Raw genomic sequence first — 26,452 nt, 5'->3', positions numbered from 1 at the left:
TAACCCAGCGTAGCACATTCTTATGTTCATCTGACCAATCTTAGTATTGCAGAGGTTTCTTTCGATACAACGTCAGGCTATTTATTATGGAAAAAAATTGCAGATTTTATGTAGGTTTTGATTACAATTTAGAGGACAGGTTGAGAGGTAAATAAACATCTCAACTCCTTCCTGGCTCACTTTATCTCAATGTTTCACACCAATAGCAAAAAAAAGTATTTTCTACTTTTGTAATGTATGATTTCATCAAAAGGATGAACTATATAGTTGGGGCAAGCCTAACCTGACAGCTTAATAATGCTGTTATTAGGTTCTGCGTTGCTCTCACAATGCAGCCAGGTCGAGTTTGCCCCAACTACAGATCCTATACTTTCGATAGTAAAATAGATTTACAAAAGTAAATGTGAAGCATTTAAAAAGTAAGAAGATTTAACCTGTAGAACTGGCTTTCAGAATGGCTCAATAAATTAGAAAAATTTCATCTTCCAAAATATCTACACAGTGTTCAGCTCCAAAGCAATCTAAATCACTGTCCTCAAAGTTATCTGGCTTGCAAGTTAGTCATTATAATAACAAATCACATCAGTTAAATAACATAAAAAAACTGCAAACTTCACAAAGAATAATAATTATAATATTAAACAAACATCTAGATATACAGCCCACCAAAGTAAACCAAGAGCTACAAATAAATTTCATTGTATACATCTATCAGTTGTGTCCTCCTCACGAGAGCAGCAGCGTACAGGTGCTTTTTTTTTTTAAACATCAATTTCCAAAAGGAAAATACCCCCCCCCCCCCCCAATTTTCAATAGCGCAGTTTATGCAGCCTCCTTGATGAGCACCCGTGCATCTAGAAACGTATTGTTCAGGAAAATATAAAAACATTATGTAAAAGATTTATTCTGGGAAAGTCAGTCACAAACTAAATATTTTCTATTTTCTTGGATACACTTGGAATGAGCCAGATTGGAATGCTTTGACTGTTTGAGCTCAGCCCGAATAAAGACGAGAGAACTTTAATCAATTATTTAAATTGCTCCAGTTAGAGTCTTGTTGTTAAATAGATAAAGATACGTATAAATTACGTTACACAAGGGTGTTCTTAGCTGCTCAGTTGTCATACTTACAACCTGTGAGTTTATTTGAATTTACTCTGTGCTTCTAGAGATAAACTATATAGCAATATATTCTGCCGTGGGCAGGTAAACGGCAGTAACTGTAAAATTTTCATTTTTTATTTTTTTGCATTTTTGTCATCTATTGTACGTTAGCTTTATTGTACAAGCTTGCTTATTTGGTCTCCCTTGAAAAAAAGGTGAGAAAAAGAATCCTATTCCAAGATTTTTTCCTATGGTTAATATTGAATCCGACAGACATTTCTTCAAATATCTTGAAAAATCATACTGTCGTTTACCTGCAAACGGCAGTATTGCCCAAATTCATTTTTTCTGTAGAAAAAAATGTTCATATGTACAGACTGTTAAAGAATAATGTGTTTAACACATATGGGGGGCATTTTTGTTAGTAGACGTTTTTATATTCCCGTGTAAGTACCAACAACCTAAATGTAAAGCAGCCATATTGCACCACACAAGTCACACTAGTCAACAAATGCATAAAGCTCCTAATAAATGGAAAGAAATATAATTAGGAAATTTGAAGTGGCCTTAGAATCACAGTGGGCAGTAAAAGGCTATGTTCCTTTTACATCGATTAAGGCAAAAGAGCGAGTTATCCTACAGTTTCCTATTCGTCAAGTTCAAGCTTTAATTAATGACTTATATTTTAATTACCTTAACATTTTGGAAGACCAGTGGCTCAGTGTTAGTGCTTCGCGTTTCTTGACCCAGCCGTTTATCCCTTCAGTGGGTCGATAAAATGAGTACCAAGCGTGCTTGAGAACTGAACACTGGGGGGGTTCCGCGTTCGGATGACCACCTGACTTGAACTTTTGCCTTCCACCCCAGAGCCATCGTTCAAAAAAAAACTGAGATGGGCACAGTAGGCCTTGAAAACCATAGATGAGCTATTGCGCGCAACTGAGTTTAGTAGTTCTTAACATTTTATCAAATGGGAAGGTAAAGAGATTATCTGAGAAAATAGGAAATCTTTGCTATAAAGACAGGAAGTAGTTGTCTCGATCGTTACGCATATCATCATACATGTCCCGAATCACTCGGAACTTGTACGAGTGGAGTACACAACAAACTGTCTACATTGAGTAAACTGTGTACACACATCTTGGAAGGCGTGTCGCAGTTAAGCAAAATTTATTTTTAAAATCTATCGATACCTATAATTGCTGTTATCCAAAGGCATTCTCAGATGATTTATATTTTACGTACCATCGTAACAATTTAACCGATAAGGTTTGAAGAGATTGTCTGAAATAATAAAAAACCTTCCGTGGGAAGGTAAAGCGCAGTATCTGCATTTTTTTTATTTTTATTTTTATTTTATTTATTTATTTATTTTTTCCATCTATTGTACTTAAGCTTTATTGTGCAAGCTTGCTAGTTTGGTTTCTGCTGAAAATTAAACACGACAAAAAATGCCAAATTCAAACATTTTCCGATTGTCAGTATGGAATCCAAAACGCGTTTCTTCAAATATCTCAAAGCCTCATTCCTGCATATACTGCGCTTTACCATCCTACGGCAGTGTAGTGCTTAGTAAGAGTTGCCCCGGTCTTTTCTTCAACGAATTCCAGACCACTCCTAATTTTCCCCATAAAAGTGGTTTCTTCTTTAAGTCACATTTTTTTTGAAAAAAAAAACTATTGAATAGGAAATTGATCGGTTGGATTTATTAGCCATGATAACTGACGCATTGCTACAGAAGTGCCTTGAGAAATAACTTCCGTTCCTCCATCACAAATGTTGACAAGATTGAGCTGGTAAAAATTGAAATTTACTATAGGGTAACTACCCCAGTAATTGACAAGTCACCAGTGATTGGCACTTCCAACAAAAATGTCCTAAAATAAGATTCATATCCATTCTTTTAAAAGTAGAAGGCTATATACCAACTGAGTGTACATTTACTTTAAATATTATAACTTCAGTTCATGTTGCAAAATGGTAGCAGTGCAAAGGAAAGAGAAACAATTGTGGCTTATGTCAAATCATCCATTTTTGTTGCAAAAGCTTCTTCTCTGACTTAATGGATGCATGCGCATCAATCCATTAAAATCTGAATATATCTTAAATTTTGGTTATCAAAAGTTTTTTTAAGTTGAAAGATGTCACTTTGAATGGGTAGAAGTAAATTTTTTGTCTTTTTTGGGTTTTTGCAGAAATGATGGATGCCATTTATTGCTGCTTCAGTTTTTGCTATTTCCCAGTAATTGGCCCATGGGCTCATAGTCCCTAATGCGTCGTGCAATACATACAAGTTTGATTTCTGATACTTTTCAGCAACAATATTATATGGTTTAAACAATTGATTTAAATCCTCCGGAATTTAATATTGAATTCTTAAAAGAAACAATAAAGAACAAATATGTTTGGCCATCACAATCGGATATTGTGACTGTATTGAAGTGCTCCATTTTTTATGGTCCCTTTGAATCATCGGGTTGATGTTCCTTTTTATGTGAAAACAGCTATTAATCATAAAATCAAAACTGCATGCCAACTGATGAATCAGCAATAATCTCAATATTTTTTTTCCGTATAACATTCCAAATTTTTATTTCTCCAAAATACGTTTTTAACGTCAAGATGTGTGATTTAACATTAATTTATCTAAAATCACCTACTTTAAATCAACATTGATTATGTTTCTTATGATGATGAAATTTGTATGTAATGTAAAAGTCAAAAATAAAGTGATTTTCCAGTTCTATTAACATGTGCCAATTACTAGGACTCGACCGATGCATCGGCCTGGCCGGTGCATCGGCGCCGATGGTTCAACAATTTAGCCATCGGCATCGGCATCGGCGGCCGATGCTAAATTGCAAGAAACATCGGCCCATCGGCCTTAAAAACTTCGAAAAGCCGATGGAATTGGCCGATGTTTTTGAAAAAAAAGACCTTTGATGTTTTACCTTTTAATACAAAGTAAAGGTTGTTTTCATATAAAATTGTTTACTAAATTTCAATATGAATTTTTATTTGAGTCACCTCTGAAAGAGTTTTTAATACTGCATTCAGGTACCAAACAAGTTAATTATTGCGTTGTTTCTTGCTGCTGGATGTACGTAGTATCTCTCATAAGTCATAACTCTAAAATGGTAAACTGTAGAAGGATAAGTTTTTGCGTGTGGGGTGTGCGTATGTTCCAGTTGTGCACTTCCCTTTTTGTTTTAGATCGGGTGTTCTGAAAAGCCTGTTTACTCATTTTTTGTGGCTATTAATTACTTATTTCAATGCAAAACCAAGATAGCGTCTCAGACTGACGGTCATTTGGTGATATATTGCCGAATTGGAGACCATGGAAACAAATATGAGATGGCAAAACCCTGCTATTCATTTTAAAACACTCTGTATTTTAAATCCGCCACTGCAAGTCAATACAAACTCGGGTGCAAGTTTCGGGAGGGTTTTTTGGCTCAATGTTTATGATTATTTTGAACTCTTTTTTACGACTATTTTGAATTTCCGAGAACACTTGTGTCCCCCTCCTCCCACTCCCTCAATTTCTGAAATTAAACCCTAGTTATACTCCTGAGTTGTTTAAAACTAACACCATTCATAAAATTAGAGATTTTTTTTTTCAAACTTTATCTATTGTTTAGAAAGAATTTAGAGCATTAATTTAAGAAATTGATTAAAGAAAGACGTTTTGAATGGTGACACAATTCGGAAATCGGAGGGACTTTTGAATTTTTTCTTCGGAAGTGCTGAAATAGATTCAGAAACTCTTCCGAGGTGTTGGTTTTAGCGGTTCTGTACTACAAATACTAGGCCGAGGTTGGGGCCGAAATGTGAGTTACTGCAAAATCAGAGGGTGACCCCCCCCCCTCCATTTCGCAATGCGCCATCTTTTTTGTATCATTAATAGCGATCGATTTTTTTTCTGTTGTAAGTAACTATTTTTATGTATTTATATAAAATCAATGAACAAGTTATTTTCGTTTTTTATAGAAAAGTTTCAAGGATTTTCTATTATGCAATTTTTTAAATTTCAGAAAATTACTGTTAAATTGAACAATTTAATTTGAACTTGTTTGTAAAGCTTCATAAAAGATTAAACAATCTAATTGTTCAATATTATGTATGCAAACATCAGATCAAGTATATTGATTTTGTTTATAGCTGCGTTTTAAGAACCTCGCTCTTTTCATGGCAATTTTTTTTCCTGCAAAATTTATGTCACTGTTTTAGTTTTTTGAAAAATGCAAAATTTTCTATTCATAAATTTTAAATAAGAAAAAAATATTTCTTTTATGATTTAGTATTGTAATTTATCTGTTATCTTTTTTTTAATTTGATGACTAAAAAATGTCTACGTGCAATCTTTCCAATTTAATTGCGTATTTTGTTGACGGTTTCATAGTTTTATTCTTAATTTTTTTTGAATGATTTAACAACATAATTTAATGTTTTTTAACTATGTTTAGTGAACTTAAATCCATACATCATTACAATATTACTGAAACCTTAGTTATATGTTCAATTAAAAAAAAATCAATTGTTTATTAAACAGTCTTTTTGTTTTTCTTCCTTTTTTCTTCCTTTTTTTTTTTTCTTTCTGGCTGTTGTTCTTTATCTTTCATTGTACAGCAGTCAAAAAAGGAGAAGCATAACTACACCCTATATAGATTGTACGTAGTACGATCCAAAAGTTCGGGACAAGCTGTATAAAACCTTACCCAGAATAGTTCACATTACAGAAGCACATCCACCTTCAAAAGTTTACCTTGAGGGACTATGTACTTCTGCCAGTGTTCATATAACTTTTGGAAACACTTCTGAAAGCCATTTTTCGCTACCTTCTATGATGCAGCTTTATCTTCTCCTGACGGAGGAAAGCATCGTCCATGCAAATGTTTTTTTGCTGGGAACAGGTAAAAGTCACACGGAGCTAAGTCCGACGAAACGTTTTGTTATTTGTTTGTCATATCAGAGTATTGACTAATCGAACCGTGCATCCTCAACATGAAAGTCGCCTTCTTCCCTACGATGAAGTTAAAGCAGCAGCGCAGGAGGCCTTACAGGAGGTTGCGAAAATGTCTTCCAGGAGCGCTTCTAAAAGCTATACGAACATTGGCAGAAGTACATAGTCGTTCAAGGTGACTATTTTGTAGATAGATTTGCTTCGGTAATGTGAACTATTCAGGGTAAGGTTTTATACAACTTGTCCTCTAACCTTTAGATCATACTACGCACGTATGAGTTTTCAACTTACTATTTCATAACGTTTTTGAGTGACGTAAGTTTACGCGCATGAAGACATCACAAGAGAATTTGCGATAATTAACTGAGGAAGCGTTCAAAATGAATATTTCGGTCATCTACATGTTCTTAGGTACATATGCATGTACAGATGTGCCGAAAAAACTTGTGAAGTTTAAATTGGGTGATCGTAAAATAAAAATTTAGGTGAAAATCTGATTTTTTTTTATTTTTTGTGATTGCAATTCCTTATTCGTAGAAAGGAAGTAAAGTGAAATGAATCAATCATCCTTTAAATCTCTGACAATTTTATCAATTTATTTCTGTTTGATTTTTTTTTTTTTTGCCATCGGCCAACGGCATCGGCCATCGGCCATCGGCCATCGGCCATCGGCATCGGCCATCGGCCATCGACAATCGGCCATTTGGAGGAAAACAATCGGCCATCTTTGAACAATCGGCCAACAATCGGCATCGGCCCATCGGCCAAAAAATGCCATCGGTCGAGCCCCACCAATTACTGGATCACAAGGTGTCATACACTAGGGTATCAGGTGACAATTACTGGTCATTTTGGTAACTTTTTACACATTTATTTTTATAAAAATATCTGTTCAAAGATTTTTCCTTTTAGTGAACTACATAGATGCACAAATGTGAATTCTTCGAAACAAAAATTTTTACAAGTAAATATTTATTTTCTAAGAAATGAAAACAGAGGTAAGTTTAAGGTCAAACTCTTAAAGTGCCAATTACTGGGGTTTTGCCCTATTTTTAATTGTTTGTCACTTCTATAGAGCCCCGAACAATAAAGAATTAAAGCTGATTTTTGTTCACTATTTCATGCCATTTTTATCTGTCAGCTTTAACTGCAAGTTGAATTTACTCATTTTAGAAGTTTTTTCATAAATTTCTTTTTGGATTGATCATACATTAATTTTTCGAATAGCTTCAAAGTCAAACGATGAAAGCAAATGCTAAAGTTTCCATCAATCTTAATTAAGGGGGATCATAAATCTGGAAATTTTGTAATTAGATAAAGATTTGCTGTGTAAATTAATCTATAGAAATGTTTTTGCTGAAAAAACTAAATTTTACACAAAAAAAAACTTGTTTTTAATGTAAAATCTGCTTGAGTTAAAGATCGAAAAAAATATGAATAAAATCAAACCACATATGATTTGTGCCTATGACGGATAAAATTTCTTTCTCTAAATAAATTTGGAAAAAAAAAATGTTGTCATAGTAATCTGAAAAATCAGGGCAACATCAACTTTGGTCAAGTGAAGGTAATAAGCAATTCGTGATTGTTTAAAAATGTGTTCCAGTCTATATTATTTATTTATTTAATACAGAAAACAGCAAAGCAACTATATGAAAACTAAAAGTCAGTCCTCTAATCCGTAATCTTTTAATAACTTTTAACGATATTATACAATGCTTCCGTATATAGTAAACTAAATTATCTTTGAGTTCTAAAAAAAAGGAACACTTTAAAACTGCTCTTGTTTCTACTGTTCCTTTATCTTTCTTTCAGTAGAGAGGAAGATAGAAAAGAAAAATTGAAAGCTCTTGAAAGCATTTTAGATGGAATTCCGTCAAAAGTGCAAGAAAAATGTAAAAAAAGGAATAAAACGGAAGGGAAGACTGTAAAATTCTTCAAGGGTTTCATATATTTTGCATGTTGGAAAGAAAAATTTCGTGGTTAGAAAAAGTATCATTTCTTTTTTTATGGAGGTGTCAAAAATGTTTGTTTTACACGGTGTGAAATGGAACGCGTAATAAAAAATTTCACTCTCTTGTCAAACCTGTTTTAAAAAAAGTATTGGTGTAATTACTTTGTACAAAATTATTTGTTGATGTTTAAGTTTTGTTTTAGTTTTTCAAGTACAGAATTAATTAATTACTGTATTAATTCCGTGTACAAAGTAAGGGATGTTGGTTAAGAAAATACTACCCGAAAGATAATGAAACTTTTATTAATATTAAAAAATTTAAACTTACTCAGCATGTATCGGGAAACTAAATTTTTTCATAAAATTTAGTTTCCCGATACATGCTGAGTGTATCAGTGGGGGGTCACAAAAAATCTATTTTCGAATTTCTTCCGCGGCACCCCCCCCCCCTTCTGCCAATGAACTAGAAAACATGATTCGCAAAGTTTCAGCTTAATCCGATAATATTAACACGTGCCGCAAAGAGGCTAAAGTTACGAAAAACAGCGATTTTTAGCAAAAAATCGTAGTTTTTCCTCTTTAAAACCAAAACTTTTCATCCTAGAAACTTCATTCTGGTCTCATTTTATACGAAATTTTATTCTCGTGATGAGATGTTTTATCCATTTTTTTAAATAAAAGTTACAGAATGATTCTTGGCATTATTCAGGTCAGGTCATGTAAGATATCCTCAATAAGGAATTTTCATGCAAAGACCTAAAAGCATTACATCATTCAATTACATTTATTTGATCTTTGTTAATTTTAATTTATCCATTAAAAAAGCTTCATTTGGAGGTATTTTAAAAATTAAATGCAACAAACTGCTGATTTAAAATAAAGGAACTAAGCTGTTTAGAAGAGAAAGCAAAGAGTTTAAATTACAAAAAAAAATCCAATGCATTTTATTACTTACACTGTTAAATGACATACACTGAAAAGACATACATCATTATGTTATTATTTTCATTGACAAATTAAAGTGGTAATGATTTCGATATGGTAGATTTTGATGAGTGTGGAAAAATGTGCGTGCATTCAGACATAACTTGTAATAGAAACAAGCTAGTTAGAAATTAGTTTTACACCTTTTTCAGCTGTTACATTGACCACCCTTAAACTGTTTACTATCTTTTTAGTTTTAACATAATATTGGTTACTACACTATTCATCAAGATCAGTACTTAAAAACGTTGTATCCATCTCTTTTAAAACATTGAATCTCTAAATAGTTAGAGGCGAAATGAAAAAATCTACTTCGTTGTCCAATAAACTAAGCTTCTTTCAAATTGAGCTGTGATTTTGTATCCCCATCATCACATCTTCATTATCTCCTACTTCAGATTTAAATTTTGCAGCCTCCCTTGTTTTGATCTTTCTTTCTTTTTTTTAAAGTATCATCAAAAAAGTGAAATGCAACCTTCTCTGAGTTCAGGACCATAGATGGCTAATTATTTTATGTAGTTCTGTGCCTACATCATCTTTATAAATACTCTAGTATTGAACCAAGGATTTTACTAAATGTAGATCTTGGTTGGGAGCCAAAGCTGAACCGCAGACATAAACCATATTTTTTCGTAAATATCGATGATAAACAACCAAATATCTTCAATACCTTTTATCTCTAAATCGTTTAAGGAAAGCTGACCCATGAAAAGATATATTTTTTAAGAGTATATGAGGCAGTGAGAAGCAAAGGGATGTAATTGAAAGAATTAAAATTTTGGAGAAAATGATTACAAATAATATGGGAACCTCTACTCTGCTTAGGGGCAAGACATGGTACTAGTAGCTCTGGTAGGGGCTGTTATATAGCGTGATTTAGAAAAAAAAGTTCAAATGAAAGCCTAGGATCTGAACACGTTTTATAAAGAACTTTAAAAAGTCCACTTACATCCCTTTGCTTCTCATTACCTCATATGGCCTTTGTCACCCATCTGGTGCGATGAATAGCGCCAGGTACTGGAAAAGTAACGTTAGTTGGGGAAAGACTCCCTAAACAAGTTAGGCAAAGTGGAATGAATTGCTTGTTGTCATCCCTAGGCTGCTACTGATTTTATTTCTCAAAACGAAAGCTTGAAATTTCACCAGGATTACTTATTTTGTTTCTAATCTTCTATACTTGCTTTGGACTGCTTCTTATCTATACCATTCATCCTGAAAGTCTTGAAAAATATCTGGTTGAGGACTAGTGTACGTACCTATTTTGCAAATCAAATCTTCTTTTAAACCAACTTCTAAAATATGGTAGAGATTTGCTAAATACAAAACCTTTTTCTGTAACAACTGTACTCGTAAAACGCAGTTTTGCACTGCAGAAGCCCTAACAAGTCCCCGTCTAAGAACACAGACCACTTTCTTGGAAATCGTAAATTTTCCTCTCTCTAGGGGGTCGAAAGCCCTTTACAAGACTGGGATTTTTAAGCTATTGCTTAGCTCTGACCACCAAGGAATAAAGCAACGTTCCGTATTTATGGCCTCTACAGCTAATTTCAAAAGTTTTACACGCAGTTGTTTGTTTTAGCTTTGAGTTATAGAGACATAACTATTGTACAGTGAAATCCTGTTACAACGAACTTCGAATTACCAGAACTTTTAGTTGTAACGAGGATTTAGTAGTAATGAAATTCAAGCAACGTAATGGAAACCAAATCAGGGCTGAAAATTTCTTTCGTTAAATCGGCTATTTCGTTGTATCGGTATTCGTTGTAATGGGGTTTCACTGTATAGATTTCTGATAATATTGCTGTTTTTGCTCTGATTATTTAGCATTGTAAAGGGGTTACAACCATTAACTAAAATAACTGATACAATTTATTTTTTAATGATTCATTCTTTTTAAGCGATTTTGAGGATATTAGCTACGATCTGACTTGGAAAATTCTGAATAATGTTCAATCAATTTTTACAAGAATTGAAATGAAATTAGACTTAAAGAAAATAAAATTCCCTTTAAAATGAAACCACAATGAAGTTTCTAGAATGAATAGTTTTGGTTTTACAGATGAAAAACTACGATTTTTTGCTAAAAATTGCTATTTTTTGTAACTTTAGCCTCTTTGCGGCACGTGTTAATAGCATCGAAATGACTTGAAACTTTGCAAATCACATTTTCCAATCTATTGGCACATTTTAGGAGGGTGCCGCAAAAGATTAATTGAAAAAAGTTTTTCCCTATGTACCTTGTGACCACCCTAATGTACCAGTCTGTAACTGTTCTATGCACATACTTTTTATGCAAATAAACTAAACAATTTGAAGACAAAGTAAAGCAAACTTTCAATCATACTGTTTGCTTAGAGAGATCAACAGACAAGAGATTTGGGGCAAGGGTTTTTACGATTTACAAGCGTTCTTTCTGAATAATACTTCGTATGAAGAAAAAAGCTAAACAGGATAGTCTGAAATTTATAACAAGAAGTTCCGTCTAGAACTAAACGAGCCTACTTTCCCGTATACCCATAGTACTTTCCAGTACCTGATCAATATTCTCAAAAATGGTTAAAATCACAAATTGTTTCAAACATATTTTTTAAATATTTTAAGCTAATTTCTAGGAATAAAATATTCCTGTAAAAAAAAAGCAGCACCTTTTAAACAAAGCAGCTAATACACTTTTTTCCATTAAAAAAAAATTCTTTAACAGCTTTCAAAACGAAAAAATAATAATTAAAATTAATAAGCTCATTAAAATAAATACATCGTATCAAAAAAAAAATCGTTTCTTTTTCCCCTGTTGCCAAAAATAATTTTTTAAATGAATTAATGCACTTACCAAAATAAATAAAAACAATAAAATGTCAACTTAAAGAAATACTTTTCATTGTCCAAAAAAAATCGTCTGCGCATATCTTTATGTAGAAACATAAGATACGTCAAGAGCTATTCCCAACAAAATTTGTTTGAAGTAAATCCGCCTTCAACTGACTTTCAGTTTCCCCGTAGGGGCTAATCTTAAGGGATTTGAACTGTTCAAAATTGAACGGAAAATTGTTCAAATCAAAAAGATATTTTATATACAAGTTTTTCATCAAAAGCTTTTTCGTACAAAGTTTGTTTGAAGCAAATTCGCCTCACAGTTCGGAATTGCCTTAAATTTCCCCGTAGGCGCTAATGTTAAGTTTTTTTGAACTGTTCAAAATTGAACAAAAAATAGTTCAAATCAAAAAGTAAACTATGGGAATGAGGTGTCCTCGCTGAGATCTTTCGAACAAAAACAAAGTTTTTTCGAATCGGACTGTTCATTCAAAAGTTATTAGGGGGGGGGACAGACCGACAGACATTTTTCCCCATCTCAATACCCTGCTTTCCAATTTTTAATTTTTCGATATTTATTTAATTATTTTATTTATTTTTGACTTTTTTTTTTTTTTTTTGTTTTTTGCGATATTTTTAAGATGCATTAAGCCTTCTTTCATGCTGTTTTCTTCTTTTTCTGACTTTGACTGGGAAAGTAGGCTAAAAACGACAACTTTTAGAAACACTGCGTAATAAAATATACAACGCATATATTCGTACGGAAAAAAAATATTTTTAGAAAAAATAAAAACGGTGTTTCAAAACCTGGAATCAATCCTTCTTCCAAAAATGTTGATTTGTCAGAAACTATTTTTTTTTTTTTTTACATTTAACGCTTGTAGAATCACCGCGATTCAAAAAAACGACACATTAACATACTTCAAGTAAATTATTATTTTCGTTTTCTCTCAATTTGGTTACAAAATGGTTTTAGGCCTTTCTTTTTTTTTCTAAGACATTATAGATATTATTACTATATTTCTGTTGCATCATTCAGTTTATTCAAACTTGGAAGAATTATCTTTCACAAAAAAATATATGAAAACTATCATAGCTTGATTTTGGAAATTGCCTAGTTTATTATCTTGTCTCATAATTTTGCAACTTTTCATAAACTTGATTGCTATTTCTACTCTACAAAAATATTTTTTAAAATTAAATTGATAGTTCCTTTGAATCTTAGCCCAACATACTATTACTTTTGAGAAAAAAACTGTCTTACAAAAAAAGTTTTAAAAATAAAAGAATACTTTGTTCTTGTTGCTTAAAGTTTCGAATTAACTCAAAAAGAATCTTGAACTATAATGTAAGTTCAGGATTAATTTATGAAGTTTAATCCTAGCATACAAACAATTGATTTCCTACTAAAAATACCACATTGCAAGGAAATTTAATTAAAGTTTCATGATATAATTACGTTTTGCAAACTGTTTCGTCGCTTTTAACAAAAAAGATATTATCTCTGGTATGATAGGGACTTCAATGTTTGTGCTCCGAAAACGGATTAAGTAACGCTGAATTAATGTACGAGGGCACTAATTATATTTTTTGAAACCCTCAAGCTGCAAATAAAAGACCAATTTCGTTCTAAGTGGTACTTGTAGTACAATAGTGAACTTAATAACTTTAAATAAAGAGTTTTTGAGCAAACTATTAATCCGGGGAGCTCGTTTAAAAAGGTATGCTATGAAAATTCAAATGAAATAATACTTTGCAAGAATAAAGAGTCTGAAAGTTAATTTAATGCTAGGATTTCTTTCATGGTTTGTAGAAACTTCACATGACGGTTTGTTACTCAATGAGCGATAAAAACGCATTCATTGTGTTAAAAAGGAAAAAATGCTCCCCTTCCCCTTCTTTTCCCTGCGCCAAAGGGTTTCGTCTCTCAATTTAATTTACTTTCTGAAGGCATTGTTAAAAGTTAAATGTGTAGTTCTGTTTCTTCAAATTTCCCGATCCTCATATAGAACAATGTATCTTTTTTATCCATTTAGTTTTACTTGAGGCTGTCTCAAGAAGAAATAACTTTAGTACGACTTAAAGGAAAATAAATGGTTACATTTTTTCAATAAATGTCGCGTCCTCAAATTGAGTGCATTTTCCCAAAGTTACGTAGTCGGAGGGAAAATTACCGGTTCTGACTACAAAATTTTATTGCCTTCGACTCAGACATTGACTCCTTTACATCAAAACCTGTATGACACTTAGAGCAGGAATTAAAAAGGAGGGAACAAGTCCAATTATTAGCTTAGCAAAAGCAAACCCAAAGACCCCAATTTACGTGACTCAAAAACGATAAATGGTTGACACGTTTTGCGTGAAACAAGCGAAAGAAACCTGATTTCTTCCAATGCTTTGCTTTAAAATCAATCACGTGACTTAGGGTCTTGGTTTCATGAATGAAAGTCTTCACTCTCCCTCCATTTTACCTCTTCTCAATGGTTTGACACCGATCCACGGCTCACACTCTCGCTCCGCAGCCTAGCGGAGTTGCGGATTTGATGGGTAAGGATCGCCTCCGACTCCGACACTTTGGAATCTTTGACTCCCAACTTCGACTCTCTTTCCCCGAAATTAGTCTGACTTTTACTCCGCGACTTCGACTCTGACTCCTACTTCGCTTCCCTGCATTTTTTCTTGCATGAGAAAATTGCAATTAAAAACTTTAATATTAAGGATACTGAAAAAAAGTAATGTCGCTTTTGAAGGGAAGCTTTTTATGCCAGGGCTTTGAAATTCCGACTATCCAACTTTTCATGTGATGGAAATGACGTAGTTGTTTTTGCCTGACGAAAAGTTGCACATGCGCGCTTCTCGCTTTCTTTCTCGTTGACCATGCATTCAGGTGGCGTGGCGATCGCTAAGTACAAATGTTAGCGACAGAGACTTTGTTGAAGCACGTGTGTGTATAACCAAGTCATGTCGAGTATTGCTCAGTGTTCTCGCTGTTTATAATTTATTTTTATCATTACTGTTGTGCTGTTGCACAATGCTTGTTGTCGTCTCCTTCTATCGTCTTCCGGCGTTTGTCACTTTGCCCGCCAGGGCTCACCTCCGTCGCAACACATGGCCCGCAACTCCACTTTCTTTCATACTCTTCGCCTCATGCTTCAAGTGTATCTGCTCCTGTTTGGCAACATATCGTCCGTTCGATTTCGCTTTGTAGTGTTCAACTTTGCCATGAATTTCTAAGGGTTTGTCATTATTTTATTAATTCAGTAGCGGTGCTTTCTTAAACCGCACATTTTGATCTTTATTTTCATACCCCATTTGCTTGTATGTCTGTCCGGGAACTTTGTCTTTTGCCCTCGTTTATCGGCGGTGTCACTGTAACGGCACTCTTCAAATTGATGTTTTTATGCCATATTGTCTTTTAAAATCGAATGCACACGTATGATTATGTTTGTGTAATGTAAATGGCATGTCTGTGTTTGTTTTAGTTAATGTTTCACGTAATTATTCGGGCGCAATATACATTTACTCTGGATTTTTATTCATAGGCCACGAGCTTCGAACATTGTGGTTATTTGGCATTTTTGTTATGTTCTCGGGCACGCTTGTCGTTCTAACTTGTGCCAGTTGACTAATTAATCGTTCCCGTTACATGGGCAGTTATTCGGATATGTTTTAATTATGTTTTTCTTCAATAATGGGGTATGTTTCAGTTAAACTTTTATGTACTTGGCGCCGTTTCTCCTTGGTGAGCATTTGGCGCGGTTTCTTGAATCGGAATGGAGTTCTGCTCATTGCGACTCCGGACCGGTTTTCCTACTTGTGTTTACATTATGGAGGTTGCATATGGTTACTGTGTCGTTGTACTTAAAGCACTTGTTTACGCGCCTAATTTGCATTCTTTCTTGCGGTAGTGTCGGCATGCGGACGTCAATATGTAGCTCTTCTCTGTGACTTATCTTCATCCTTAACCGGGGATGTGCCTGTTGTCGTGTAGAGGGCTTTAGGGGTGAGTCATTTGTGTTTCAAAAGGTGCTCCATCTTTCGTTTGTAGAGCCTGGGTTTTTAGGCGGTGTTGTTATGTACCATGCCACTAATTTGCTGATCACGTGTACTCGAACATGCCACAGTGCAGTATTATTATTCATCCTCAAAGGATATTGTATGTTAATTACTGAAGAAAAAAATAAATTATGTATCTGGAAATACTTATATCAGTTGTCATCATTACGGAACATGCACCCATAGTCAACACTACAATTACAATAAACAATTTTGTTGTTAATATTGCTGAAACTTCTTGGTCGGGACAAGATCCGGGGTCCGACTGGTTCGAAGCTTAGTGCTCTGCCGATTGAGTCACTGTGATTGTCAGTCAAATTGCCCTGAGCGACAGCGTTAGTACGTGTACACAAACCACGTTGAAGAAAAGTGGTGTCTAAACTTCAGGCATGTAGTTTGATTAGTGTTTGAGTGTTGTAGTTTATAAAATGAAAATATTTCATTCGTTCAAGTTTAAAACAAATTAGGAATGAAAATTGGGTTCTTAACGAAAAATATTTCCCATTGGACAATTATTTGTTTTAAAAAATTAGTTACGTTGCTAGATTTGCTGATAAGCGAGAAGAGCGCATATGCAAGTTTTCGTCACACAAAAACAACTACGTCATTTTACCCAACTTTTCATCAGTTATTTTTACGACATAGCATTCAGCGACTATAGTTAAGTACATTAAAGTGCTTGAAACAAGTCAGGATAACAAAGTGCTCTTGGAACCAAAATGGGGGGTAGATGTCAACACTTAAAAAGAAGAATTGGGGGGGGGGGTGTTCTAATTATCCCTCGAACTTCGAGTAAATTTTACATTGTGCAATTGCACAAGAGCTTTTACATACTGTTAAAACCGAACAGAAATGTCTTCTTTTTCTTTATGAGATAACCGCAAATTTAAAATTTTCTTTATAGTTGGAATAACAACCAAGGAATATTTTTTCCTTGAACAAAAGGTACCCCATGTTCACCCCCGCATCCCTGACAACATGTATACAAAATTTCATGATGATCGGTTGGATAATTAAGACGTACAAACATTGCAAACAAAAAACACTTTCCCATTTACAACATTAGTACAGGTTTCAGAAATTAAAAATCTTCATCTGCTACGTATACGCTTATGAAATTCGGCTATTTTTTGTATAATATTTTACTCGCTAGAACATCTTACGATATTTTTATAACCACCTTATATATAACCAAATTTTATTTCTTACGAACAACAAGAAATGTTATTTTCGAAGAAAATAACAATTTGCATACATTCCTAGAAATCACTAAGAAACAAAATTTTTCATTACACGTTCAGCAGAAGCAAAAAATCTAATTGTAAGAAAACTTGATGCTAGAAAATCAATGGTTTGTATACTAATGCTAATAACCAACACAAACCATTCCTTTTAATTAGCCCCAGAATATTCTTCTTTGAACTCGATAGAAAAATAAATTTCGAAACACTTCACTTACAAAAAAAAAACATCCCTCTACATTCTATATATAAAAAAACTTAAAAATCAAAAGGACTGCCATTTTAAAAACAAAATATCGAATAAAATAAGGCACACATAATGGAATTCTCGGAATTCTAAAAATCTTCGTTTGAAAAAAATATAATTTTTTCAGAGAGTTTTTTCTTCTCAAATTCCATTTACTCCGCATTTCATATTTAGATTCCATTCATTTCACTAAGAAGAAGCATTTCAGCATTTTTCCTTAATAAACTTTAACTTGTTTTTCTCCCGAAATATTTCCTCTTACGAAAAAATATTAATATCCATAAATTTCCCTACCAAGCCAGGAGAAATGAAAAATAATTTCAAGTAAAAGTTCTGGAGATTAATTTTTTAAAATATCGTATTGTATAAAATTCTTAAATGGGGACTTTCCTTTTTTTCATTTTCCGCAGATGTTTAAGAATTTCCTTTTTTTTTAAGTTCTCGGAAATTAAACAACGAAACAATACTGAAATTATTTTCTCGTCATCATTAGCGTTATGGGCTATAGAACAGTCTAAATTTAAAAACACATTTAGTTTTCGTTAAGCAAAGCATGCATAAATGAAATTATTTCCAAGTAAATGACTTTAAAAATAATCATTATTTTCCATTTAATGCCACCTTCCTATTATTTCACATAGTTATGATTAATTTTATTGCAAAGTATTAAAAATTTATTTTTTGTTAGAAGAGTATGCATATATTCAAGTAGAATAGTTTCCAAGTAAATGGCTTAAAAAATAATCATTATTTTGTATTCAATACCTCATTTTCATTATGTTGCATAGTTTTTATTAATTTTATTACAATGTATTAAGAACCCGATTATATATTATTATAGTGAATTAAATTTAAAATTCAAAGATTCTTGCTTCTATATTATGCTGCGAAATCAATTTTGGTGCCTCTGCTTACTTTACTTCTGTCATTCTATTTAATTACCGTTTATTGGGGGTGGTGTCCTCATTTGTTCACACCCCCACCTGGGGAAGGACAAAAACATGTTTATGCATGTAAAAATGAATTTGAATCTTTTCAAACAATATGATTGACTACCTCAGGTAAAATGAAGACAAATGTTTCACTCTTTCAGCGCTAATTAAAAATTTTAAAATCTTGAAAAAATCCCAATTTTGGGGGTAAACGAAAAATTGAAAATTTGATGATTTGAACAAAAAATTGAGCCTACGAAAAAAATATTTTTTTGTTATTCTGCCATCTAATGTTGTTCATTGAACTTAAAAGAAGAGGACTCAAGCGATTTTGATTCAAAAAATTCAAAAAAAAAAAACAGAGAAAAAAATTTATAAATTAGTGGTTTCACAGCGCAACCACTGCCCCTTAAAGTGTTAATTATTTCAAACGTATCTCAAACACATGATGGAAAGGTAATGGGTTCAGTTGTTGTGGTGCGCCAGCGAGGCTGCCAATTTGGGGTGCGCTGCTTCACTTGTCCAACTGTACCGTAATTTGGTGTGAAGTCCGACTTCTCTACAGTACACACGTGCCATACGGACCCGTTTATAGGATGGGCAACCATTCACAGCACAACCAATACATTCACACAAACAAAGACCGGAGAGAAAGTACATCCATGCCCGGGCCGGGATCGAACCCGGACCTTCCTTTCGCAGTTTGACTTCTCTGACCACTAGACAAGGCAGGCGTCAATCGGTTCAGTTTTTTGGTGTAAGAGGAAGTCACTACTAGGTCCAAGTATTGACAATATGAACCTAATCTTGAGTATAGTATGCACTCCGTGATGTGGGAGGGCAAAGGGGTGGATCCGGTAGTAGTACCCCTTCTTGGAAAATTTTCAAGCTTGTAGTCTTAAAAATTCATTTTAGCTTTAAATTTTTTAAAAACTTGCAAATCCTGTTTAAGTGTCACCCCCAGACGGGTAAACACCTGGGGCTGACAGCCTCCCCCTCCCCGCCCTTCAAACATAGCGACGCCACTGGCTTATGTTTTTATAAGTTTTCAATAGTAGTTTTAAGAGTTTTCCAATCAATAACTTTAAAAATAATTATTATTTTGCATTTGATACCTCATTTCAGCTCTATGCATGACATAGATTTTATTAATTTATATATATATATATATATATATATATATATATATATATATATATATATATGGTTTTTTAGATTTAATAAAAAACATAGTATAATAGTTATAGCTAGTCAGAAATTTAAGATTGTCTTGAAATTTGAATGCGTATCTTTAGAAGAAAAGATTTTATGATCACATTGATGAGGCGCAAAATATGTGAAAAAATTTAATTTATTTTGAAATCATTTGCAAGGTATGTTTTTCACTAAAGTTTTTTGTTTATTTGTTTATTGTCATCCCAAAGATATTCAAAATCAAAAAAAAAAAAAAAAATTCAAAAATGTGCTATGATTTTGGAAAGTACATTGTTACCTTACTTTAATATTTATAGCTTGTCAGAAATTCATGATTGTCTTTAATATTTAATGCGTATCTTTAGAAGAACATAAAGAAAGACCACAAAGCAAAAAATATGCAAATAAATGTAATTCATTTTGAAATCCTTTGCAATATATGTTCTTCATTAAAGTTCTTTTTTTATTTGTTTATAATCAGCACAAAGGTATTGTTTTCTTTCTTATTTTAAAAAATATTTGAAAGATGCGCTATGATTGTTTTAGATTTAGGAAAATACATTGTTACCTTACGTTAATATTTAGAGCTTATCAGAAATTCATGATTGTCTTTAATACTGAATGCATATCTTTAGAAGAACATATAGAACATATATAAAGACCACATTTCTGAAAATAAAAAAATTGAAAATAAATGTAATTTATTTTTAAATTACTTCCACTGTATGTTCTTATTTAAAGTGTTTTTATGTGTTTTTTCTCAGCACAAATGCATTGTTTTCTTTCCCATTTCAAAAACATATTTCAAAGATTCGCTATGATTATTTTAGATTCAGGAAAATACATTACTATTTTACTGTAACATTTATACCTTATCAAAAATTCATGATTGTTTTTGAATTTGAATACGTATCTTTAGAAGAAAATTAGGGTTGATGGGGAAAGTGGGTCACTATGGTAAGTGGGGATCACCCACCAAAAAGTGAAATCTGGAAAAAGTTTTCAAACTTTTTTGCTCTGATCATGTAAAATTTCATCACAGTGATTGGTTTTGCATATATATGTGCTCCGTGAAATTTTTTTTAGGTCCACTTAGTCAAAAAAAAAAAAAAATTCTGGATAAAAAAATTTGCAAGTTTAAGCATCGTTTTTCAAAAAAGGGCTTCCAGGATAGTTTTTATTATTTTTATATGATAACTATTTTTTCACGTATAGTTTAAATTAAAGTTCATACAGCAACAAGAGCTTTTGAATGAAATATTATATATAGTTGTTTAAGGGGAGGGGGAAAACTTATCCCGTAAATTTTTGCTATAAGGGATAAGTGGGTCCCCTCAGTATGGGGTAAGTGGGTCTCCCTATAGTAATGGTGATTTCAAAATCAAAAGCAACTCTGATTAAATATTTTCATTAGTGAAATACAAGGCTACTATGATGACCTAGTTTGAATTGATAGTTCAGCTACAAAAACTGCTAAAGCTGGTGATTATGTATTTGTTAAACTTACGTAAAAGTGAACCATAGCGTAGGTCTAATGTTGAAAATTGATGATACAAATTAAAAAATGCTGTTGAATTTGCAAGAAAGAAAAGAAGTAGTGACACTTTTTATTGGCATGGTGCAGATGATGTTGAAATAATTACTGATGATGAAGTGACAGTGGTTTTTTCTTACCCTACTTTACATAGACGCAGTCATTCAATGTTTCCAATTTCTTTTTCATCTTATAGTTTTGGCTAATTTACCAAAATTGATCTTAATCAACTGTATTACGTTTGTTAAACACACCTTTATATGTAAAAACAAACCTACAAGCTTTCAATAAATTTCACAAAAAAAAATTGTTTTGTTTTTTGTCTTAAAATTTTCTGAGGCACATTTGAAAATTCCTATCACATTCTGACAATCGTTGACCATTTTTCACGTCATCTCCATTTATATCCTTTACGTAAAACAACCGCTGATAAAGTAGTAGATGCCCTTTTCACGTATATGTTCAATAATGGAAGACCATCACGAATACACACTGATCTCGGACCCCAATTTACTGCAGAGATGTGTGATAAATTTAATAAAGCATTTGGAATTAAAATAAGCTTTTCATCCTCAGGGCATGCACCAAGCAATGGAATTTCTGTGAGATTTTTCCGCGGTGCAAGCAACAGTAAAAATCTTGTGTGAAAATTCATTCTCATTTAAGAACGCGGTAAAAATTCATAAAATTATGTATAACTGTTGTGTACACGCTGCAACAAAATTCTCACTAAATTCCCCACATTCTGGCAGAGATTTATCTTTCATATACGACTGTTACAATTCCGAAATCGAGTTCTCTCTCGATAAAAATATCTCTCTCCACCGAATTATTGAAGAAACAAACTAGATATACAAGCAAGCATATGGAAAATTAAAAGATAGTCTAGTAAAACAAAACAATCGATATGCTATGAAATCGAAACTTTGAATTTTGAAAATTGGCGAATTGGTCTTCTTGAAGCCCAAAATTCAGTTCAAGCCATCATACCAAGGTCCTTTCCAAGTAATAAAACAAAGATCCATTGTAACGTATGAAATTCAAAGCTAGCAACAACCATCAGCACCTGTCTTTTTGATTCGTATCGATCGCTTGCTAAGGGCTCCTGAAATGACTTCTTTTATTTCACAAAAAGAAAGGAATACTGATGCAAATGAGTCTGCTCTTCAGTCCTCCAACAGATATTTTCTAAGACCGATTAAGAAATAACTTCTCTTACTGTCTGCAGCCGTTGACGTTCCTGTTTCGTGCACAGACTGGAATTGCTCCGTGAAGTTCTGCCTCTTCTCTAATGCTGGCGTTAGACAATTTGCTAACATCCTGCTTGGACTCGCCGAGAACAGTAAACCTTTTAGTTTTCTTTTTATTTCTTATGCTGCATAGTTTAATAACGTTCACACATTCCAGTCAAATAATTCTAAAATACCCTTTTATGTGTTTAAGAAGGTGTTATGCCATCGCGATATGACGAGATAGATACGGAAGAACCTCAAGTCGGACCATCCTAGAACCCCTATAAGTACTCAGGCCGACTTATCCGCCATTTTGGATCAAAAGGTGTTCTGACGTGCTGCTGCGCTTGGCGCGTTATCGCCCTTTTCAGCTCAGCTTGGTACTCGTCGCGCAATGCATTTTTTTCTTCTTCTCGCAAATGCATAATGAGATTTGGATTTGGAATGAACTAATTGTGTGAATACAAGAACGCAGATACGCAACATAAAAATACAAGTACGCAGGAAATAAAACTAACTGTGTACATGCAAAAAAAAAGAGTAATCTATATCTTTTTAATTATATTTTAAAAGTATTTATTTAATGTTTGCCTAAATTTGGTTTGAAACGCTTCCAAAAAAAATCATGGATGAAAATAAGTTTTAAATTTTATTTCAAAAAGGGATTTACATTTAAAAATTCCTAGTTAAATGTCCCTCCCCTCCCCCCCCCCCCCAATAGAGTTGATGGGCCTGATCCTCCAGTTAAAAAAAATTATGAGGCCTAAATTCTTTAACAAAGAATGGGATAGTCCCGGACCAGCAAACCACTATAATTTCAAGCCCTGATATGCACTCTGCATTTTAAAGATAAATGACTTCGAAAATATTAATAGTTTGGAGCTATTTCGTGCTTTGAATGCAAAAATAATATCTTCACACACACACACACAAAGAGAGTTTGTAGCAATTTATGAATAATTGTTTGTAGTCAATATTTACAGCGTTTGTAAAAAAATAAAAATGCTGAAAAATAAGTGTTTTCTAATAAAATGGTATACTTAAATTCAAGACTTAAGTAAAAGGCTTCAAATATTGTACAAAAAATTTTGCACGACACAGTTAACACAGGACTTTTACATTAAATTCCCCCACCCTCCAGGTCGGATACTGTACTAGAAGTTTTAGAAAACAAAATAATAACTAACTTTGTATTCAACTAGCTTATCAGATTTCAACTAGATTGTTTATTTTTAAATTTGAAAAAGCCATGGGGGACGCAGCCCACCTAAACGGAGTATCCTATTTTTGTTGTTGAAAAAATCATCTGATTTTTAAGCTTTTAAAGCTACGTTAACAACTTTCTGCATCCCTTTAAAAATGACGCGAAAGTTGTCGCCATAAGTTAAGAACCGCTCATTACAGAGAATGAATTTTTATGTCAACATTTCCATTCTAGAAAAATGATTAAGAAGTTCTTCTTTCGAAACAAAAAGGAGCAGAAGCAACATTTATCAATTATATGGAACGAATATTGTCAAGAACAAGCAAAAAACAAAACAAACAAATCGTAAAATTGAAGCAATTTCAGTTGACGAACTATTACAGCTTCGCTAGTTAGTATTGTGGTCCAAAACTTTTTAAAACTATTCGAGAATGATTAGAAATCAAATAATTCAATAATTACTTCTATTACCTATGATGTGTGAGTGCATAAACTCTCTAAGTCCTTTAACAGTATTAGAATTTGAAAGAAAATGTACTAGTCCAATTTCTGGCAACCTTGTATTCTTTGCAGCTTAGATTTTTATAATTAAATTATAAATTAATCAGAAATGAACTGAAACTGTCTCAAACTAATGTTCAAAATAAGTCTTTCAACCATACTGAAAGTAAAAATACTTTAGTGTTTATGATATAACTAGTGGTACCCGCACGGCTTTGTCCGTAATAGAAAAATTAAAAGGTCTTTTGGTTCGCCTGTATATTTACAAATGTATGGTGAGTTTTCTCGCCAATTGGCTTGTACCCACGTTACGGTTCCACGTTATGATAATTTCGTATCTCGTCAATTGGCTTGTGCGCATGTACGGGTTCCACAGTATGATAATTTCGTAAATTACTCGTCCATCTTATGATATTTTTTTTCTTAAAATTGGAATAGAAAAAGAACCACATCGAATTTTCGAAAAATCGCTTCGAGGTGCACACCCCCATGCTACATACTAACTTCGTGCCAAATTTCATGAAAATCGGCCGAACGGTCTAGGCGCTATGCGCGTCACAGACATCCTACAGACATCCAGACATCCAGATATTCAGACATCCTCCGGACAGAGAAACTTTCAGCTTTATTATTAGTAAAGATAAAGAAGATTCGCACATTCGAGCTGCAGTTTCCAGGTTTCCAGTCAGCACGGTGGCAATTAATAATCCACTTTTTTTCTTCTTTATTCCTGATTCTGGAATCTAAACGAGCGGAATCCTTTCTCTGTACTGTTTGTACAATTAACTGCGGCACAACCACCCATTTTTATGTCTTTAATACAGCCAATAATAACATTGTTTTACAAGCATGCTCCACGGTAATGGATCAAAAGCAGACGACTTTTGATCCAAGATGGCGGATGCGTCGGCTCCTTACTATAAGGGCCTTAGGCCATCCAAGAGGGCTTGTTTAAAAAATTAACTTAATGGGTGTATCTATTAGATCTTGTCGTGCAATTTATTTGAATATTCATATTACAGCTTAACATTAAACATCATATTTCGCACTTTTTCGTTTTTTAGTTTAACATCCCATAGTAAAACATAAAAGAATTCCATAATAATATAGCAGATGTAGAAATGAATGTATGAAAAATGAGAGGGGGGGACTTTAAAAACGTTGATTGAAGGTATGTTGAAAAACCAGTCGTTTAGGATTAAAATCGCCAAAAATTACAGAAAAGGCCAGAATTTTACGGGGTTTTTTTAATTTTTAACTAGGTTGCGTTCGGCGCTCGAGGTCACAAACTTGGATTATTTAATGGACTAATATCATAAACAACTCAGCAAAAAATTAGAACTACCGGATTTGACGCAACGTACCCCCCCCCCCCTTTTAGACGACAAGGTTACTGAACTAAAACCTTTTATTTCCCATTGGGTTGTTTTCGAAACATTAAAAGTATTTTTTTTCCCTGAAAGAGCATGCTTAAAAACATAGGATTTAACTATTTCTAAAATAATAATACAAACTTTAAGATTTTTTAACATTTATTTTATTTGGTGCGCAGTTCAAATTTCATTTTGTACGCTTCTGAACATGACATCAGAAGTGATGAAATGTCGTTCACTGATGCCATTAGCGCAGAGCGCAATATTTAATTCGCTTCTTTACTCACATGTATTGGCAACGATATGGTTGATAACAAGCGTTGAGCGCAATATTTAATCCGCTTCTTAATCATAATCTGGAAACGCGGTAGACAGCAAGAGTAAGTATTCAGCGGGCCAGTGGAATAGCACACTAAAGTTAATCACTTGTGACGTCATAAAATTTGATAGGCTTATTTCCAAAGCCTTAAAGATAAAGCCTTATTTCCAAAATCGGGCAGTTAAAAAAATTAAAAACTAAACGTTGTGAAAATTAAAGTTTTTTCTCGCTCCATGTAATTATTTTATCTTATTTTATCAATTTCAGTGACTAAAAGTAGTACTTTTGACTGAAGGTATCAACCTCATTCCATTTTAAAAACTTTATACTGTTTTTATAATTAACCATGACCTTTCGTTTTCGTAACTAAACGCGCATTTCCTAACTTTCCCTTCAAGTATAAATGACGTGTTTAAACATTAGAGGGCAGTTAATTCAATTTATTAATTCAAAACGTCTAATGCCCTCCCTTTTAAAAGCACCATTCAACTTTTAATAAATTAAGTAATTATTTCCTTTTATTATAGTATTACGTTTTTTTCTTTCTCATTAAATGTTATTGTAATGTTTCGGGATTTTTTTCCTTCAGTAATTAACCTGGACTTTTGAACTACAACTAAGATTCTAAGGCCATTATATTGATGCTATTTCTTCCTAGAATACAAAAATTAACTTAAAACCATCTACTTTAAGTGTCCTTATCCTAATTAAATACTGTTCGGGTGCTTTGTATTATTTTGCAAAAAATCTTAGTAGACATTAAAATTTATTGTCCCTCTTTTCTTTATGTATTGCTTTTATTA

Source organism: Uloborus diversus, chromosome 9 (assembly GCF_026930045.1).
Source record: "Uloborus diversus isolate 005 chromosome 9, Udiv.v.3.1, whole genome shotgun sequence".
NCBI classification, from domain to species: Eukaryota; Metazoa; Arthropoda; class Arachnida; order Araneae; family Uloboridae; genus Uloborus; species Uloborus diversus.
The sequence above is the reverse complement of the archived record's forward strand: the minus strand, read 5'-3'. Positions refer to the sequence as shown.